Genomic DNA, 20,743 nt, shown 5'->3' on the forward strand with positions numbered 1-20,743 from the left:
TTGTAGAGACTCTCGGACCTTGGCACCCTTTTGGCACCCCCTTTGGAAATGGCTGTATCCGCCTCTGGACATAACTAATGTAGCCACAGTGGAAATACTAGGTACTAATGGATATTTAGACCCACCAATATTTTTCCAGCTCCTACACCCATGCTATCTAGCAATAAAATATTATGCAAACACTTCTTATATACCCATGCAAACCCACCACTGTCCAACCGCTCACCAGTGTGGTGACCCCTGACCCCACTGGAGTGACAGGCGTCTGGCGGTCTGCTGTTGACGGTTTGTTTACTTGGTTCAAGGTTTCAATAAATCGCGTTATTTTTTTTCTTTTTGGTAGCAGTAGCAGTAGTAGCACTGCTGATGGATGATGGACTGACATTCATGGGGCGGAGGACTTTTTATCAGCTCACAACTTAATATCACGAATATGACAACCTTCTAGTCCTCCATTTATTTCACATTTTCTTTTCAAACACCATGTTTTTAGCATTCAAGTTGTAGTTTTTTAGGGGGGGCAAAAAGATATGTTTGCCCAGAGGTTTTCCGTTTAGGGGGGGGCAATTGCCCATTTTGCCCCAACGTAGATCCGCCACTGCGTTGCATGGAAAGAATGGGACCAAAAGTTGGCAGTGACCCCCCCCCCTTAATTGAAGATGTTCCGCTGCCACTTTCTGAGAGGGTAGCCCTTTTTGGACGTAGCACATCTTTTCTCATTGAGAATAGGCGCTCTACTGAGGCGCTTGAAGGGACGCCCATGTTGAACTTTGCGAACACATACTGCAACGCCGGCTCATTTCGGAAGGCCAATACACTGAGGCCATCTTCTTCCTTCAAGTCAGGGCTGCTCAGTAATCCACTATTCCGCTGCTGCAGGGTTAGCTGAAAGATCAACCCGCTCGGACAACGAAAAGTAACGGAGGAACGAAGGAACGGACTAAACTGTAAAATGTAACGGAGGAACGAACAACCAATGTAACGGAAATTACTTGGTCCGTTACCCTTTTTAAAATGTAACGAGTCAGTTCCTCCGTTCCTAAAAATTGTAACGGCGTTCCGGAACGGAGGAACGGAGGAACGGATCGTGCCCACCTATGTCGATATGACACTTACGGGTGTGTGTGAGGGCAATGAACCCCGACCATCAATTCTAGCGTCTCCTCCCTTCCCCTTCACTCCAGCTGAGGACGTTAGTGGCTGCATATTTGCTTTGACCATGGCGTATCCAACCATTGCTATATCCAACCTGTTTCTGTATTGAATGTCAGCTTGGGCTGACTGCTCTTCTTGTAGTATGGGTCTTTTGTGGCCGAAAAGTTAGCTCTGGCTCAGTCTCGAAGTGCGGCATCCATAATTCCCTCTGAATCCTTCTGACCTCCGACCATCCTTCTTAGAGGCTCAGCCAAATACCTCTTCACGTGAACTCCTTAGCCTGCATTTCCTTTGCTCCGTCTGGGTGCGGCTCGGCGTTAGGATGCGGCCCGGCGGTGTCAGATCTCTCAGGCCCTCAGCCCCCTCCCTCCGGTGAGCGTCTCAAATTCTCGACGTGTCGGAGGCGGCAGACGGATACAGTTACATACCGACACCGTCCCCTCCGCTCCCCTCCCCGGTCTGAGGGGCGACTGCGACATGTCAGGCGGGGGAGGGGTGGTATCGAGTGTCGTCGCGTGCCCTGCCACTCGGTGAAATCCTGACATGGACTGACCCTTTGTAGTGAGACCTGTGCGCAGCACGGAATCTACCCGTGACCCCCTACTGGAGTTTTTCGATTGTTTTCATTGTATAAATTCCCAGGGTAGATTCTACTTATTTATTACCCCACGGCTGTTGCGATGAACTGAAACTACCGAAGCTTTGCAGATGAAACATATCGCCCGAATAATAGCACCCGAATAATCCTCATTCTCCTGCTCTTGCAGTGTTCATATCCTTGACCGGCGCTGGTCCGGTCCGGAATCCATCCAGCGACCAGCGAAGACAGCCCCGGAATCAGAATCCATCCGGAGGAGACGGCTCCGGTGAATCCTGAATGCATCCTGCGCAGACGTCTCCTTCGTTCGGACTTCAACGGGCGTAAACAGCTCCGGAGGTCGGACCCGACGTTTCAGCCGGCCATTTTGGGAACCTGCTGTCTAGTGAGTAGCAAGTGAGTGCCCTCCCAGACTCCACTGTTACAGTGAGTGTCGTCCTTGCTGATATCGCTATAGTGCTTTGCAGTGAGTGCCGTTAGCGAGTATCGCTGGTTCAGTGGGTACCGTCTCCGAATATCTCTGACTCTTTACTGTGGAGTGTGGGTATCTTCGATCCGTGGCATTGATGACTTTGGAAAGTCGGTTTCAGATGTCAGGACCCATTCATCTGATGACCCTAACTTAATGACATAATTAAGTGTATTGTAAATCTCGCCCAATCTGGTCGTACGATCATATCTCCCACCCGAGTGCGCCGTCAGCTGTAAATCCTCAGAATTGCGTGACAGAAGTGGACAGTGAAAGTGAGCCGTGGGACGAAATTTGGAGCAGGACATACCAACTTACCTCGAGTCGAGATGTAGAACCAAGCGTGTAGGACATAGGATGGGATGACTCTGGAACGGTGGGAAGGCCCCATCAGGTTCCTATCGCGTGCTCAAAAGCTGCAGAGATTTTTTAGTAAGATATGATTCATTTTCAAATTGCGTAGAGCATTGACCCGCTGGCACTGTGTGGCTCCCGATGGACAGTCCCGACCCACCCACCTTCACCGATAGTGGCCGGCCGGGTCACCCGGCAGCCGGCACTAAGAGCGGTGACGTCAGAGGTCAGGGGGTCACCCTGGGCGCGCAGCTGTCCATCGATCTGTGAGCGCCGGCCCCCGCCCGGTCCCTGCCCGGCCGATGATATCGGAGCTCGGTAACGTTGGTTGATATTCGGGCGGAGAGCGCGGCCAGCGGCGGCGCCGGCGGGCGGCGGCCGGGCCGGAGCGATCCGCCCCGATAGCGGCCGCGTCGGCCGGCCATCCGTCAGAGACGCTCTAATGAGCGACATGGCCGCGACTCGCGCCGCTGCGTGGTGCGAGCGACCGCGGCGCGAGTGACTGCGACCCGACCACGGCGCGAGCGACTGCGACCCGACTACGGCGCGAGCGACCGCGACCCGACCGCGGCGGCGCGAGCGGCTGCGACCCGACCGTGTACGAGCGACCGCGACCGAACCGCGGCGCGGGCGCGCCCAGCAAAGTCACGGCGGGGGTAAAAGTTATCTGTAATATTTTTGTGTCCGAGCAAAGTAATTTTAGGACTATAAAAATACTGATCCTATTTGTGTACCTACCGCAGGCGAAACATGTCGACATAAAACAACACTCATGAGCAGGTCACAGGGCCATCCCTAAAATTATAAGCTCACATTCATTTTGACGTCATGTCGCAACTTTGCAAAGTCCTCGGTGCCAGGGAATTTTCGTTAGGAGATGAAACTTCCAGGAAGAAGTAAGCTCCGAGTCATTTGCAAATTTTTTAAGGGGGTCACCTTAACCTTCGTCCGAGTGGGGGGGGGGTGTAATTTTTGGCCACAGCTGCCAGTTTTTTTTAGTTTTTGTTTTTGCATGCGCAAAGAAAACTACGGCTCTCAGTGCCGCAAAACTTAACCCTCGCCGGCACAGGGGGGGGGGGGGGGACGAAACTTTCAGTACCCTCGCATTGATCGATTTTACACGTTCCCTGAAAATTTCATGACCCTGACCCCAATGACCTTTGACCTGTGACCTCTTTTCCGTGACCATGTTTGGCCAAAATCGCAATTCGGCGTATGTCGGCTCGCATTAGCCGCGCGTATGCAAGCTTTTCGTGGTTTCAAACCTTCAAACATGTGATTTGATGTTGCTCCCATACATTAGGGTGGGTGTCAAGGTCACCTGAAGGTCAGGTCAGGTCATTGACCTTTGGTGACCTCGGGCGACCTCGGCTCACTTTTTCGAGTTTTACATGTTTTTAGGCTAGTTTTTTTTAGCTGAATTCGAATTTAGCAACCATTTGAACATTTACGAAGTAGTTTTGGTGCCTTCGTAACATGTTACGAAGCTGTCAGAGGCGGTTGACACGTATTACGAATACCCGTCAAAACCCCTACCGGTTGACCTGACCTGACCTGACCCGACCTGGACTAAATGCTTAAAAACATCATCTCTGATCAAAACTAACACGATATTCGTGATCAGCACCCCGAAAAACCACACAGCAGCCACACTTTACGACTTTCTAACAGGTCCCGATTTTCCCGGTTTTCGGGTCATTGACCTGACCTGGAAGGTCACCCGATGACCTAGGACCTTAAAATTGGGTATCATCGGCTTCCTCTCGTGACGGGCAACACGCTCGTTTTTTCCGCGAAGCTCTAGCTCGATCAGAAGCCAAACGCGAGGGGGTCGTACCCCCCCCCCCCCCCCCCCCCAACGCCCCCCTTGTGCCGTCGAAGGACGCGAAATGGCCTGTGCCGGCGAGTGTTAATATAGCTAATGATTCATCAGTTTCACATCGTGCGTGATTTTTTTTTTTACCCCAAGTCACATAAGTAAGGCCAGGTCACTAGGTCATGTTAGGTGACCATGCCTCTAAAAATTGATTCTCTCATTCGTACAATTAACATCCCAGAAGTTTGAAACTCGGCATATTGCATAAGGGTATCAGCATAAAAAGTTGCATATCTCGGAACTTTGATATCGGTGACCTAAGTTCAGGTCAATTTTGCGACCTCTCCATTATAAGTCAATGGAAGAAAATTGAAAAGAGCCTCTTTTGGACGGATGTCATTCCAAACACTCGCTAACATCGAGTTACAGGTAAACTTGACAAGCTGAATCGAAAAATAGCACCCGTGACCTCTCCTTGTGTCCCTGAGGTCATTACAGGTCATGAAGGTCCCCAGCAATTTTTTTTTAAGAAAAGGTCTTGGTAGATACATGCTAGAGTGATGTTAACACCTCAGATGTGTTCAGCTCGACGATATGGATCGACGGATGTCGGATATGCAACATGACCTTTTCCGGTCAGGTCGTGACCTTGACCTAAGGTCCAATTTTCAACATGGCCGTTAAAATATAGTTCATTTGTCGCGTTTCGACGAGAGGAACACGTTTCTGGTAAAATAAATGCAATTGTCCTGACTCAAAAGTTATTGCAGAAAAAACGTTTTTTTTTCATAAAACTGCTATTTTGGGAGTTTTTGCTCTCTGGAGGCTAAACCGTTGACCTGAGGTCAAATCTGAGAACAGCACTCAGAAAGGCCTGTAAAAGGGCTATGGAATGCGCTTTTCTGCTGCGCTGTTAGCCGTTGGCAGTTTCCAAAATTGTTAAAATGGACTAAATTTGACCTTTGATGACTTCTAGCGACCTTATCTTTGACCTGAGGCCAGTTTTACCAACAGAAAGATAGCCGCCTGCCGGATTTTTTTTTCTCTAAAGACCGCTTTACATAAAAAGCGTAAACGCGATGGGCATGTAAGCGGATAGGGCCCTACTGTTTACGCTATGCATGTGAAGCGGTCTCTTGGCAAAAAATTCCGGCAGGCGGTTATTTTTCTGTTGGTAAAACTGGCCCCTGACCCAAAAATGACAGAAGTGTTTCCGTCATTATTTTTGACATTTTTTCGAATGCCGCTTAGGGGAGAGTGGGGATATGCGTTACACTTTTTGGTCTTCCGCACTTAGTTGCCAAGCTATTCAATGAAATTGCACCAAATTTGGTCACATGCTAGCTGAATCAATTTGGAAAGCACATGCAAACTTTCACTTCTTTACGACTATTCACTTTTATGTGAAATTCAGAAAACCAAAGCAAGATTTTTGGGGTAAGTTGAAAAATTGTGGGGCAACTTGATACACGATATGGGGTAACAGGTTACACTTATTTTTTCGTAGTTTCTTCATCATTATAACGGTCATTGGCCGTCCTATCGGAACCGATCGTAAGCCTCCCTAATGGATACCTAATACTAAACATGCTTTCCTTTCTCATTGAAAGGCAAGAACAATAAAGCATAAACCATTACTGTACTCCACACGCATGAAAAGGCTCATCAAACATGGCTCAATCTCTGATTTGCCTTTACTGCGACGCCAAGTCACCATGCATTGCCATACTGACCGGAGTTTGATTTTCTGCACGAAATTTACGCCCAGGTGAAATGGAGCACGCTATAAGCAGTCTTGGGTAGCCATCTTTAAACATGCCCCGGCCCTGCGGCGGTCGACTTTCACAAGACTGAACTCAAATGTTTGTTTACATGAAGAGGCTAGTGCGTTTTACTTGGTGATCTTACAAAAGAAATCATCGCTTAATTTTGTGAACATATGTACATTCAACATTCTTACACAAATAACCTTGACAAAAATCGACCCAAAGTGTTGGCCAGCAAAAACTACTTTTGCTGTCACAACTTACCCCAGTGTGCCTACAGGGCGACATGGCGTTCTACCAGGTCTGAGCCTGCAGTGACATGTAAAATGTGCGTAACCTTTCTGCTAGCGTAAATATTGGCGCCATATCAAGAGTATTTTTTAAGATATTTCCTTTGTAACAACTTACCCCTGTAACAACTAGCCCCACTCTCCCCTACCGCGTGTCGCTACGTGGCCCAGGAGCCGAGTTAGACGGGAGGATGTTCAGACACCCCCCCCCCCCCGGCCCGGCGCGGAAGTCGCGGAGCACCGGCCCGGCGCGGGTTAATTTTACTCTCCATTTTCATATCCAATCGTCTGTTACGTAAAGTGAACAGCGTTCATGACTTGCGACAGATGACATAACTTTCCGATCGCCTCAAGGCTGTGCGAATATTTGTGCCGTATACAGACTGGTGTTTGATTCATCTGTGATTGAATCGATTGGATTGAATCAAACAAAATTTGTTGAATCAAAAAGGTTTGATTCACCGTCAGGATTGTTTGATTCACAAGCCATGATTGAATCAAACGCATTGGGAATCAGGGTTGATTGAATAAAAAAATTAATGATTCATGAACTTAAAAAAATTGAAGTGAACGAACATAGTTCATTATCAACAAATATTGACACTACTGCCATTACATGACAACAAAAAGAACACAACAAATACAATACTATCCCTGATATTTTGTATTTTATTATTTTGATATTTATTATTATTATTTAGATATTTTGTATTTTATTTTTTAATTGAATCAAAAAAGAATCATTCAAAAAAATGTTGGCTGAATCAAACGTGAATCATTCCTTTTATTGTCTTTCGATTCTCTGAATCAAAAAGAATCGATTCACCAAATTTTTTGAAGGAATCAAACGGTGATTGAATCAAACAAAAATCAAATGAATCAATGATTGAATCGATACAAAAAAGGTGAATCAAAAACCAGTCTGGCCGTGTACTCGTAAAAACATGACAAACAGCACCCAGCATCTGTAAGGATCGTGATCTAAGATACGACCGCAAGATAAAAGGTTAACACCTTGGTTCGTGACGCTGCCAATGGATTCTGATGAGAAAGTCAGATTGATAACGCCCACCCACCGTCGTTGTAGGTCAAAGATTTTCATTGTCTTCCACCTGGACTGAAGCAACTATTTCTACCCTAATTGGCACCTCATCTTCAGTTTCTAACGATGACCCCCGTCTAACGCAATATGCTGATATGGTCTAGTTCCTGCACTTCGCAGGCTATGGGCTGATACAAATGAGATCTACGAGTGATGTCCAAGATCTCAATTCATTTTGCCAAATAATGTGGGCTGATTTCCACATAAGTCATGCTAACTGTTTGGAGGTGAAAGGATAACACGTGATCAGAGAGTCAGAGACCCAATAAAATATTTACGATTCCAGCAACACCATCCATTTAATATCAACCACCTAATCTAACTTTTTGTTAGATTTACCACACTCGGCGTTTATTACAAAACGGCCACGTCATGTCTTCCTAGTCAGCCATTTATAAAGCAGCTGGCCATTAAACGGTATCCTGTGACCGGTTTAATAACGCGTGTTTCTCGCAATGGCTTTTATCTCACCTGCCTCGTCTTTTAACCTTAACCAGTTGCTGGTCACAGAGAAATAAACATCTAGATTCTAGGGTCTCTCTAGCCAATGTAACTTTTCTCTGACAACCCCGTGGCACACAGATCGAACCCCCAAAGTCGTGTGTCGGCTGTGAAGCCGGCTGAGCGGGCCCGCATGCCTGCACGTGTGCCGGCGCGGCGGGTCGCCGGCAGCCGGTATCACGGGCCGGCCTGTCGCGCGGCGGCGGCGGCCCGTCGGTCCATCTGGCAGCCCCGGCGGCCGCAGTTGGCAGCCCGGCCGGCGCGGCCGAGCTGTGCGTGGCGAGCGGTGCCAGTCGGCGGCCGTCGTCTCGGCCCGGGCGCGTCGGCAGCGGTGCGCCGGTGGACCGCAGTTGTCCCGAGTGGTGACGGGAGCGAGTGAGAGAGAGCGAGGAACGACTGAGACCGCCGTGTACGGACGATACTGAGGGAGACTGAGATACAGCAGATAGGTAAGGACTGAGGGCCGGTGCTGGGGTGAACTCGTGGCTTATGTAGCCCACGCACACGCTTTTTGCGTGAGTCATGAACCGCATCTAGGCAAAAGGCGTTACTTGATATGCCTTGCTGTAACTTCTCCATTGATTCAACAGCATGCAGCATGCTAATAAGACATGTGAAAGTCCTGTTATGCGCGTCTTTTACGAATGTTCCGTGCGCATAAAATCGAGGAGGTCTCAGAGTCCACCGATGATCGCCTTCAGCTAAAATGGTCCGTCGCTATGGGGTAAACGATATCACATTTGCGTGTAGTTTATTGATGCATTTCGCTAAAGCCGTTCATATATTATAATATTCATATTTTGCTATATAACACGCAATATCTCCCATTTTGTCAATGCTGTAGGTACCTGAAAGTAAGGCACATACCTGTGCCGCGCTCGTCCATACTGTCAAGCTCGGAGTCGCTGTTTTCCCTTATTGATTGCCATCGGAAGATTGGTGCACATTGAGGTCACTCATTCAGCTTTCAGACGGTCTTGTAATGGATCCTGTTTGAAAGTTTGCGTGACCGTACTACTCCGGATTTTTGTTCTGATGTACCGATAGACGAATAATCCATGACCATATTTGCGTGATTTGGCGGGGAGGCAATGCAACGTAAATGCGCAGCGTGCAATCTACAATGAATTTAATTCAAACGTACTGTGTATCTATGCAGCCATCTATTTACATTTGCCGCAGCTACAGTGTCTAAGTTGATTACTGATTCAATTGGTTTGCATCTTTTTGTGGCACTGATCAGTGCTCGCTGTGAAGTTTTCAGCGTTCCAACTATAGCATTTTTCAACTGTCCTAAGAATATTGTCAAACTTTTTATTAGTTCCGGGAAAACAACACAGTTACGCTGGGATGTGACCTCTGGCAGCTGTTTAATCATAAGCACAAGGAAGTAGTTTCACCTCCTCCAGCCTTCCAGTTGATGCTCGAAATGGGGAAGTATTATTAAATGATAATTGCTGCCGACCTTTGTGGTAGATGTCAAACGATTCGGTCCACAGTGAAAATGAGCCTCCTAGACTCACAGAGGTGCCTAGTCCGCGCCGCCGCGCCGGTCGCTGAGGGAACCGCTTACATTACTAGGTCACCGTCGCGGTTTGCTAACAGACATTGCTGGTTCACAGACATAGCTGGGCATTAGTCAGATGACTGGATCATTGGTTTCCCATCAAGGTATTGTAGCTACCGCACACCCAAACAGAAACTTGTATAGACAGACCTTCAGATAGACACTCTTAGACAGACAGACATCCAGACATCCACGTCTCGGGACAGGCCTTCACTCTCAGGCAGCCACTCGGTACATGCAGGCACTCACAGACAGACAGACACTCCCCGGCCGGTCGGACGGGCGCACTATCAATCTGCTGCGGTCGTATTTAATATTCATGCCCGTCGCCGACTGGCCCGCGCCGCCCGGCGCGGCCCGCTCCCGACACAGGCCGTTGCACAACGCTCATCTTTGCCACAGTCATTGTCGTAAATGGTGTACGGCTATTGTTGTCTGGACCAGCACCGATTCGGCGGGGGGCGGCGCCGGCCGTGACCCGCCCGCTCTGCGTGGACCGGGAGGAAAACTCTGCCCCCGGTGAGGATCGATCTCACTTTGTGCGGGTCACAGACAGCGCCCGGCTCCCGTGCCGAACAGAAAAGGCCCGCGTGGTTTGGAGCATTGGAGTCAAAACAGCGGATTACAGAGAAGACAGCTTGTGTTTGTTATAACATTTTATTTTGCTCCTCACTTGTAATAGTTCTTTCCAGGTGTCAGAGAAGGATTATGCTATGCCCCTATCGGATCCTTTGATGGAGGGCATCTTTCATCGAAGAGATGCGTTGCTGGGACCCATGATGGGACTTCACTCCTTTCTCACCACTGCCACACTGCAGTTGACAGGCATGTCATCGGACAATGGAGATGGGCGGTCTCTCCCCCAGTCTCTTTCGAGTAGGGGACAGGCTTTCCGCATTGCGAGCTCTGCTCGAGTCACTTCTTGCGATCCATGTGCAGTCTAGCTGCCACTTCAAGTGCTGCTCCTTCTTACAAGTACAATGCAGTGCAATAGTGGCGCAGTAACTACTCTACTACGCTGGCCTAGTGCTACCAGCGCCGGTGCGGTAACCCAGGCCGTTCCTTGAGCGAGTGCAGTGTCCGTCCGACCGACCGACCGCCCGACCGTCCGTCTGTCTGCCCATCCGCCCGTCCGCCCGTCCGGCCGTCCGACCGTCCGCCCGTCCGTCCGGTCGGACCCGGTCCGGCGCGCGGTATGCCGATCCCCGTCACTGATTGACGGGCTATGGCCGGCCGGCCGACCCGCTTGTTTGCCGATTCTTTTTATTGTGGAAAAGGTTTTGTGGGCCGCACGCTCGGCGCGCGGGGTGCGGCACTCGCGGCGGCCGTCAGACAATGCGACGCACCGGCGCGCCGCTGCTGGCCGCGCTGTGCTGTCCCCGTGCGCCGTGTTTGTCGCCGCGGTACCCGGCCGGCAGTCCCTCCCCCGCGCGGTGTGAACTGCCGACGATTGATCACCGCCCGGCCGGCCGGCCGCCCGCCGCCGTGATATATCGCTCGGAAGCGCGTGTCTCGCGGGCGGCGATTACCCCGGCCGCTGTCACCTCTCCAAGGCGAAAACGTTTACGGTCGGCTCGCCGCTCGCTCTTCCTGTTGGGCCGCTTAATCCGCGGTTTGGTCGGCCGCGGGCGACCGATCGGCTCGCTCGCGGCCGCAGCCGCCGCCCGGGATGCCTTCCTGTGTCGAGTCGCAGTCACCGGCGGCTCAGGTGTTAGGTTTCTGTTCGGCGTTGTGGTCTCGTTTTCTCGCGGACGGCGGGCAGAGCTGAAAGTGTCCCACTGTCACTTGTCGGGCGGCCGAGTGTCAGAATGAGAAGTGAACTAATAACTGTAACGGTCTTCGTGACCTTTTGACCCGCGAGAAAGCGAGCACAGATGTTATGTGCCGCAGTATAGAGCCACCTTTCTACCAGGAGGCAGGAGCAGCACATTTACACTTTGGTGTTGCGACACCGGCACCATCGCTCTCTCGGTCGAGCATCAGTCAACTGCTGGTGTAAACTGCCTATTATTTTAAGAACTATGCTGTTTTAACGGAACATCGTTTTCCGTGATTAATGTTTGTGAAAGTGCAAAGGTCAGGCACAGCCAGATCCGTACATTCCAAATATTCCGACGTCATCGCCTCTGGACGGCAGGGCACACTCGTGCTCCGCCTCGCCGGTCCGCCCTTCGCAGTGAAGCCGCTCCACCCGACTCCGTCGGCGCGGCCGGCCCTCTCGCGCCCGGCCGCACCATTTTGGAATGCCGCCGTTTTTTGTTGGCCATCCCGTGCGCCGTGCCGGCTGGAATTATTCCTCAATTTATGTCCGTCCGACTCGGGCTGACCTCCATGGCAACACGGGCCGATTGAGCGGGGACGGGCGGCGCAGCGGTCTCAGTGCCGGCCCGTCGGCCGGGCGGGGTCAATGGTTGTTTACACGCGCCCCGGCCGGGGTCAGAGGTGAGCCGCTGCAGTCGGGGAAGGCGCGGCTCATGGTCGGCTCCAGCACGTGGCCGCTCACCAAACACGCTAATAAACATTAACGGACAGTGCCTGTAAAGTGGGCGGCCGGCACGGGTCGTGTTCCACGTCGGCAGCCTAACGGCCTCGCCGGGTAAGAGGCCCGACTACTGCTGTGCGTGCTGTGCCCTCCGCAGCCGCTCTTGTACGATGGCTATCTCTGCTGCTTTATAGAGCACCCATGGCAGCTTTCCTGAACCCTGTACTTGGTCGTGTGCTTTTTAGCGTGTTGCTTGGAACGGACATGTGCCGCCGCAAAGGCCATGCATGCTGACTTCACCAAAAACTTCTGCTTAATTTATTATAGGTTGGAAAAATACCTATATTGAACTCTTCACATTTCAGGCTATTTTCAAGTACCTACCTCTTATTTTTCATTCACAATGTAACTTATGAAACGGAGTTGGATAAAAATTGTTTTATAGATATAAACACGGCTCCCTGAGTCATCACCCACCGGGTGGTATATGCCCCGCTGGAACCCCACCTGGTTCGTGCCATTGTAAACACTCCAATAATTACTTGTCATTCAATTACGGAACCTTCATGAGCCACTGAAAATACGCAGCGCCGTCGGCAGTGTCCAGCGGGGAGCGGTGCTTTACCCTGATGGAACTGCCGCCCGGTCCCGGCTCTGACTGGGTTCTCTGGGCAGTGGGCAGCGCCGGCCACTCCGAGCGGCGCGCCGCCCGCGGTGCCTCCACTTTCTGAACTGCCCTCGGTTGGCACATTACTGGTGGCCCATCATTTACCCCTGCCACCACACCGCATGGTTCTTCCCACCCCATCCAAAGGGAATAAGGTGCCGTCCATAAATTGCGCTCGCGTCCGAGCCAACCCCAAATTTACCGAGCGGGCTCGTTTCTGTCACGTCGTCGCCTCAGCGGGCCGGTGCCGCTCCGAGAGGCGCGTCGGACCGTGGCCTCTTGTCCGGCCGGGTTGGCGCGCCCTGACCTGCGCCGCGCCGCGGCTGACCCGCTCTGCGGCGCACGGCCGACGCGCCGGCCGCCAAACTGCCCGGTCATAGTTTTTAATGGAATCTGGCCGGAGGAGCCGGTGGCCGGCTACTGCGGCGGCCGCGGCGCTGTTTTTCTCCTGTCCTTGCGCACCATGTGTCCGGCAAAAACGGTCTCTGGCCGCCGCTGCCGGCGCGCACATCTCGGGGACAATGGGCGGCGCCGGCGCGGCCCGTAATCTGCCCGGTCACTGCCGGAGCGGGTGCCGCCTCCGCTGCAGCGCACCTGATGCCGCGTGGTCGGCGCCGCCGCCGGGAAGCCCGGCGCGGTCCGGCCGGCGACGCACGGCCGGCGGCTGCCCACCGGCGCGCGCTGACCTCTCGCGGAATGTGGGCGACGTCGGCGGCCGGCCGCGCGCCGCCGCGCCGTCCCAGTGGCCAGCCGAGAACAGCGTCACGCTGTGCCACTGGCCGGCCGAATTTACGAGTGAATTTACTGCTGTTGGACCGCGGGGGACGCTCCGCCCGCCGCGGATTACTGCTCGCCGCTGTACCGTTTCGACGCGATGACCGTTTTTTTCGGCAATCTCCTCTGGGTTCCCGCCTCGGCGTTTCGGCAGCAGGAGCTGGTGTGACGCGCCGCGGCGCTCCCTGCATTCCTCTCGATTTCGTAATTGTCGGCGGCTTCAAAAACCTCATTGGTATGCGAATTTGACAGAGAACAAATCGTCACGCACTCAGTGGAAACCGGCTGAAAATACCGGCGAGCTGGGAAGCGAGAACCAATATAAACACTCGAGCGAACGTGCGCGACACAGCCTGCCGACCGCCCGTCATGCGGAAAGTGTTTGCCACAAAAAGCAGAGCCGCGTGTAAAGGTGACCTTGCGGATTCGCCACCCGTGGACCGGCGCACACTGGTCGGAAACGCTCCAGCGAGAGGCCAGCGGCCTTTCCGCAAAAGTTTTTTGCTTGTTATTCCACAACTAGTGAAGCAAACTTCATAAAACTTTGCATACCTTCTCTGTCATATGTAAGCTATCATTTGTATGTCAAGCACCAAATATATGACGTGAATCTGTTAAGTTATGACGTCATAATTGAGTATAATACAGGATCTAGCACCACTTTAAGTCAACAAGGGAAATTGGGAGCTGCTATTCGGGCACCGGGAATGGTTTCATGCACTCCTTGCAAGGTCCAGTGCTTGACTTTAGCATTGTTGACTTTGCGTGACGTCATTTATGACGTCACTAAGGCCATATAAGTTTTTCGTCAATAACTCCTGATCAGATGGAGCTAGAGAGTCGGGAAAGCCACCATTGGACTCAGGAAGACCTGCCGAATCGAATGATATGCAATATGACCTCCTTCAACCATTTTCGTGACCTGAGGGGCTCCGACCTGACCTTGACCCGAAGTTAACACCTTAAGTTGACTTCACCCGAACACCAAGTATAGCATTCGACGCTCCTGAGCTAGACAAACACGATGATGCCAAAATCGCGGCAGTGCGACCATTTTTGGCAAAGTAATTAACCTAAAACCGAGCCCGTGCCTTGTGGCACTTACCTGACCTAAGAAGGTCACTAAGGTCACTGGCTGACCTAAGACCTTAAAATCGGGTAGTACCTAATTTTTGCGTCTTATAACGGCACACAAGCTTGTTTTTTCCGCGAGGCTCTAGCTCAATTAGAGGCGAAACGGCGAGGGAGTTGTACCAACCCTCCCCGGTCAATATAGAAAACCAATCGGTCCGGCCAGGGTTAAATACCGGAATTGTGATTTAATGTAAAAAGACGGCCCAAGGTAACCCGACGTCAGTGACAGGTGCCCTATATTTGCAGCGTCTTATATTCACGAAGGTTTCAATTTCCACTTTCTTCAGCCGAGTGATGGTTGTCAATAGCAAGGCTCTCTAAATGCAAGCCGTAATCGCCACGCAATATGTGGAAGGCTTTTGATGTCAATACATACATAAATGCATACATAAAACGCGCTTTTCACAAAATTCATAAACTCGAGCGCATCTGTTTTTAATGACCAGTCAACTACGCATGGATGCGTGCAGGCCACACAGGTCAGCGTAAGCCGGGCGCGGCGGCCGAGCCAAAACTGGAGCGGGGCGGGCGGTAGTTGGGTAGGAAGAGCGGCTCCTGCAAATTTTGCGCAAATATGCGCAGTTAGCTTTTATGTTGCCCTGGTGTAAATTTAAATCCTACTTCATCTCACAAAAAATCAGAGTGGAACTAGATGGGACTACCTGTTGTTTCCTTACCTAAACTTTGCAGTTATATTCCAGAATCACTGTAGGAGAGCCTTCATAAAAAAGCTATAGTACATCCTAGTTAGGGAAAAGGTATACCAAAATTTTTGCACTGACCAGTCGGCAACTTCATAACGAACATTTTGATGCATAATATGTGGGATTTCAATTTGGTGTCTATCAGCAATAATACTCTGAATATCCGGCTCAAGAAACCTCTTGCTCCGCGTCAGTTTCCGAGTTCTGGGATACCCCATCTTCGAGGGCTGATTACAGTTATTTTTGGTCACCCGGATTAGTTTTTTGGCCTAAGTATAATAATTTGATCAATTTCAAATCGATCTATATAAAAAATAATCCGAAACTCCGGAATCGCCCGTGGCCTCTCGTGAGGGCGTTTCCGACCAGTGTGCGCGGCGCGGCGGCGCGTCATCGGCCCGACCAGGCTGGTAACGAGCGAGGTTCGATCGGGGATTGGACGGGAGCTGACGTTCAACATGTTGTTACCGATCGGATAGTATGCTGCAGTTCCACAGCTCACCGTCCTGTTCGACGCTGGTGCGTCTCGGTCGGTCACCGGCTCGCCGACCTACGACACCCGACCCTCGGCTATCGCTAGTCTCTGGGGTCGCTCGGCGCAGAGGAGCGGCCTTCGTGAGCGCCGCGCGGCTCTGCAGCGGCCCGCTGACAAATGCCGGCATTGTCCGCGGATCAAACGTCGGGGGCCTGTCAGGCTCGCAGGACGGGTCGCTCGGGCAGCGCCGAGCCCGGTCGCGTCACATTGAGTGCTCGGACGGGACACCGAGACGCTGCCCGGAGACACGACACTGATACACGACTCGGAGACAAGACTCCGAGACAAGACGAAGAGACACGGCGCTCGGGTGGACACAGGAACACGATGTGGAGGGAAGTCGGAGGGACAAGCTGGAGACCCAAGACGGAGAGGTGGAACGGAGAGACAGGACGCTGAAACAAGCTATCCCCTTGCAGCACTGGGTATCGTGCTGTTGGGTGAGGCCTTCTGGAGTAGCTACTGAATCTGACCGACTCCTCACCGACCGCAGCCGGCCGGTCCTGACGTCAGACGACCAAATGGACCGTATCGCCAGCGAGCAGGGCTTTGTTCGCCGCGCGGGGCCCCACCAAAGGCATTCTTTTGGCGAGAGAGATATGGTCGACCATTCATTTCGGCGGGCCCTCTTTGGAGGCGATTTCGGCTGCGCGCCGACATGATATCCACGAGCGCGATGGGTCGACTCGTATGATACATGTCGGGAGGGGAAAGGGGGCGGAGTTAAGCTGCCGTCACATAATTGGGTCAAACTATATTTCAGTCGTGCCTTAAAAAAGGAAACACGAGCCAAGGTGAAAGGGGGCGGACGCGGGCGCTTTGTCCTGGCTACCGTACCCGTATCCTCTGCCTGGTCTGAAGATAGTGGGCCGAATCTCCGCTGCCCTTCCGCCCGTCCCAAGAATAACGATAACTAGATGACCTTGTGAGGGCGCTCAGCAGTCGCTGAGACAAGGAGCATTTTATAGCGGAGATAACGCTGTTTCGAATTCACTCATTCGCGTCATTTATCAGGCTGGGTAATTACGGCCGAGTTTTCCTGCCGATGGGGAGTCGGGCGGCAGTGGAGCGGCCGCTCCTCTCCGCCGCGGCGGCCGCCTCTCGCGCGGTGGGCCCATTTTTCAGCCGGCCGGCCGGCGTTCGGCAGAACAGATGGATCCAGTCAAATTAGCTGTCGTCCCGGGCATTTGGCGGTGGGTGAGTGACCATGTAATCACCGCCGTGCGTGGCCGGCGGGTGGCGGCGGTCGGCCGGTCGGCGGCGGGCGGACCGGACGGGTCGACGGGACCCGCTGGCCACCACACACACCGACAGAGCCCGCCGCTGCCCGCCACACACCACGCCAGCCAGCTGGGGGACGCGAGACGCAAATGACTCGCATCTGGCGGGGTCACGCGATGGTCAGGTCAGATCGGGTCGGTCACGAGTGGCTGTGCTCTACATTAACCGACTATCCACCTGCTGTGACACTTGAATCGCTAAAGACGTACCGGTAAATTGGGTGGTCAGTGCGCCAGGTCATGTGTTATGCCTGCGGCCTACATCTGTGTCATGTTATACATCTGGAAAGCAAGTAATTGGATTTACGACGATACCGTTTGTCGTCGTACACCTGATGCGCCGATGCCGTTCGTATAACTTCAACCACAGGACCAATTGCGTTCGCTGTGCTCGCGTGTTGACTGCGCAAACCTTATATGAGACCAGACCATGGACGAAATCATCCGTCGATTCAGTGCGCATACCGAGGGCTCGACTCCAGCTGTTGTACAAAGGAGACTGTGCCGACCCGGCGACCAGACCTGGCAGCCGCCGAAAGGCCGGCCGTAAACAGAGGAATGGAGGCGGTTCGTGCAAAAACGGTGTTATCGCCTCGTAAAAGCGACGATGTAAAAACGTCGGAATCCAAATGACCTCAGCGCTGTGGTGGTCAGCGGCGCGGCGGATGGCTGGTGGCACCGAACGTCCTATCCTCGGCCCCAGTTTGGGGATGGAGACACTGCATGTCAGAGATCAATGCGTTGGTGACCTGTGCAAGGGGTCACTGAGGCTGTGGGAAAGGTGTGGGAAGGGATAGAGAACGTTCGTGATGAGGCTTTGCCGTATCGTCATGTGTTACGTAACAGTGTGATATGAAATTACATCGTGCATTGATCAAAGGACGAATTAAGTGATTGCTTCGTGATCCAAAGCAAAACTATTAAGTTATGTGATCATTTGAGACCACATGTCTACATCTATTACAGCGATTCATTAAAATAACCTCTGTTTCACGCATAAAGCCTGAACTCTTCCTATCAGCTTGACTAGAACCGCTGGCGAGCAAGCGCTCCCGGCTGCCACCTCCCCTGCACCTCCCACCACCCACGGTGCCGGGTCCGTCCGGCGGTTCTGCCTGCCACTACCCCGCACCGTGCGCCGCGCCGCTCCCGTCCATCCCATCACGGCGACACCCGCTCCCACCGGGCGCTGTCACTGCCGGCACGACCGGCCATTGAGTCTGGGCGGCTCTGCGGGCGCGCTGCAGAGCGGCACCCGATGTGGAGCGGCTCCGTGCAGAGCGCCGGCCGCCGGCGGTGCCGGCCTGCATTTGGAGCGCATCTGGCGCCGGCGCCCAACAGTAGCCGCGCCGCGGAGGGCGCCGACCGGCCGAGACGGCCGCCGACGTGCGGCCTTGGCTGTTATTTACTTAGGCCATGTCTGTAATGGTATGTGAGTGACTTGCAGTGGGAGGCCGCCGACTGCCGCACCGTCTGCCGAAGAGGCGGAGACCGGCTGAGAGTAGTTGGAGGCCGGCGGCGCGGCGTGATCCCTGAACCAGCCCGAAACGAGCGCCTCCCGCGAGGAGACGGGACTGGCCGCCGCCCGGTGACAGTCGAGCTGTCCCAGTCTGTCACTATAAGTGGGGCGGAAGGGTATGTCGACTCTTTGGTGCTCTGGGTATGTCCAAGCGGAAACCACAGAACAATTGCCAGAGCACCTGAGGACTTTGCTGTAATTATAATTACCTATTTCTTAGAGGTTCGAATGTCCCAGTCATCAAAGCCGACTGTCGACTGAAAGCCGACTGCCTCCATTTACAAGCCAGGGTAATTAGAACACATTGTTGCTGCGTCTCCTTTCATGGACCGACCGCCTCATGCCACCCTTGGACTCCCACCCACCGTCCACTGCCCCTCATCGCTTGGTTACTGGCTCGTTTGACGCCGGCGCCCCCACCGCAGCGGGCCGATCGCCCTGCGCTGATGGGATAAATGTGTTAATAGCGATTGGTTAACGCGCTGTGCCGGCCCGGCGGGGGTCGGCTGCGCCCCGTGTGGTCGCCGCGCGCCGACCCATTCCTCACCCTTAGCTCGGTCAATATTTGGGGAATGGGTGTTTTCGTGCACGGTGATAAACTGTGTGTGATTACAGGCCAGCCGCTGAGGGACCGCTAATCGCGATGGATAATTCGGCCGCATGCAATTCCAGTGGCCGGCCAGGGAGACTAATTCATCAGACGGAGTGTTTCGTCATCTCGAGCCGACGCCTGTGCGTTCGCGTCTAGCTGCCGCGGCTCCGCAGTGATGTATCACGCCGTTCATCATGGACGCTAATTAATTAAGAAGCTCTCTGGACGTGCAGCGCCCCACCTGTGCGCTGGCTGCTCGCTATCAGCCGGCGAAACCTCTGTTCGGCCTGCATAGCTCGGTCAGTTCCGTTGTTCACCTGCATGGCTCGGTCAGTCCGCCCGGCCGTGCGCCGCAGGGAAGGGGCGGTGTCGACCCGGCGACCGCCGTCGGGCGGACGCGGAGGAGGCGCGCGCCCCACCGTCGGTGCCCGGCCACTTCATTTGTCATAGTCGGATAAACACTGGGCCGGCAGGGACGACGCAGCGGGGAGATGGGCAGAGATGCTGCGCGCACGGCCGGCATTCCAGGACCGGCGATCGGCCGGCCGGCGGCCCGACGGCTTCATCGGCGCCCTGGGCGGCGGCGGGCCCGTCTCCGCGCTGACCGCTGACCGCTGAGTGACCGCTGACCGCTGGCTGTCAACCGTTGGCGGCTGGTCACTGAACACTAACCGATGGCTGCGGACGGCTGAGTGGTAATCGCTGGGAGCTGACCGACCGCTGAACGTTGACGTGGCTGATCGAACACACTGCATCAGACCATGACAGTCGAGAGCCGCGGAGAGTCGCATGAGTCGCTCGCTTCATAATCGGGCTTTACATAGGTCTGGGCTCGCCATTGGCGCCAGCAGCAGCTCCTAACTCGCCGGACGGCCGAGTCCGGTCAGAGATGAACCGAGTCCGGTCAGAGATGGACCGAATCCGGTCAGAGGCGGGCCTACACGCCGTTAGTCTAGTCAGATGCGGACCGAGTCCGCTCAGATACGGGCCAAGTCTGGTCAGATGCGGACCGAGTCCGGTCAGCTGATCGGCGCCGCGGCGCGGTGGTCGGAGCGGTCGGAATTCCTGGCGTTACAAGCCGTCTCAGATGTCCTTCCTGGAGACAGGGACTCTCTCTCTCTCTCTCTCTCTCTCTCTCTCTCTCTCTCTCTCTCTCTCTCTCTCTCTCTCTCTCTCTCTCTCTCTCTCTCTCTCTCTCTCTCTCTCTCTCTCTCTCTCTCTCTCTCTCTCTCTCTCTCTCTCTCTCTCTCTCTCTCTCTCTCTCTCTCTCTCTCTCTCTCTCTCTCTCTCTCTCTCTCTCTCTCTCTCTCTCTCTCTCTCTCTCTCTCTCTCTCTCTCTCTCTCTCTCTCTCTCTTTCTCTTTCTCTTTCTCTTTCTCTTTCTCTTTCTCTTTCTCTTTCTCTTTCTCTTTCTCTTTCTCTTTCTCTTTCTCTTTCTC

General features: G+C 53.3%; 1 protein-coding gene across 1 annotated transcript in view; it reads left to right on the forward strand.

The window, feature by feature from the left end:
• The first annotated feature begins 8,336 nt into the window (after positions 1–8,336).
• LOC122382266 (ankyrin repeat and BTB/POZ domain-containing protein 2-like) overlaps positions 8,337–20,743 on the forward strand; it is a 96,064-nt gene continuing 83,657 nt past the window's right edge. The window contains exon 1 of the mRNA XM_043367371.1: positions 8,337–8,500. The gene's annotated coding sequence lies outside the window, so the exon portion shown is untranslated. The remainder of the gene's footprint in view (positions 8,501–20,743) is intronic.

This window comes from Amphibalanus amphitrite, unplaced genomic scaffold, assembly GCF_019059575.1.
Source record: "Amphibalanus amphitrite isolate SeventyFive unplaced genomic scaffold, NRLGWU_Aamphi_draft 000136F_arrow, whole genome shotgun sequence".
Taxonomy (NCBI): domain Eukaryota; kingdom Metazoa; phylum Arthropoda; class Thecostraca; order Balanomorpha; family Balanidae; genus Amphibalanus; species Amphibalanus amphitrite.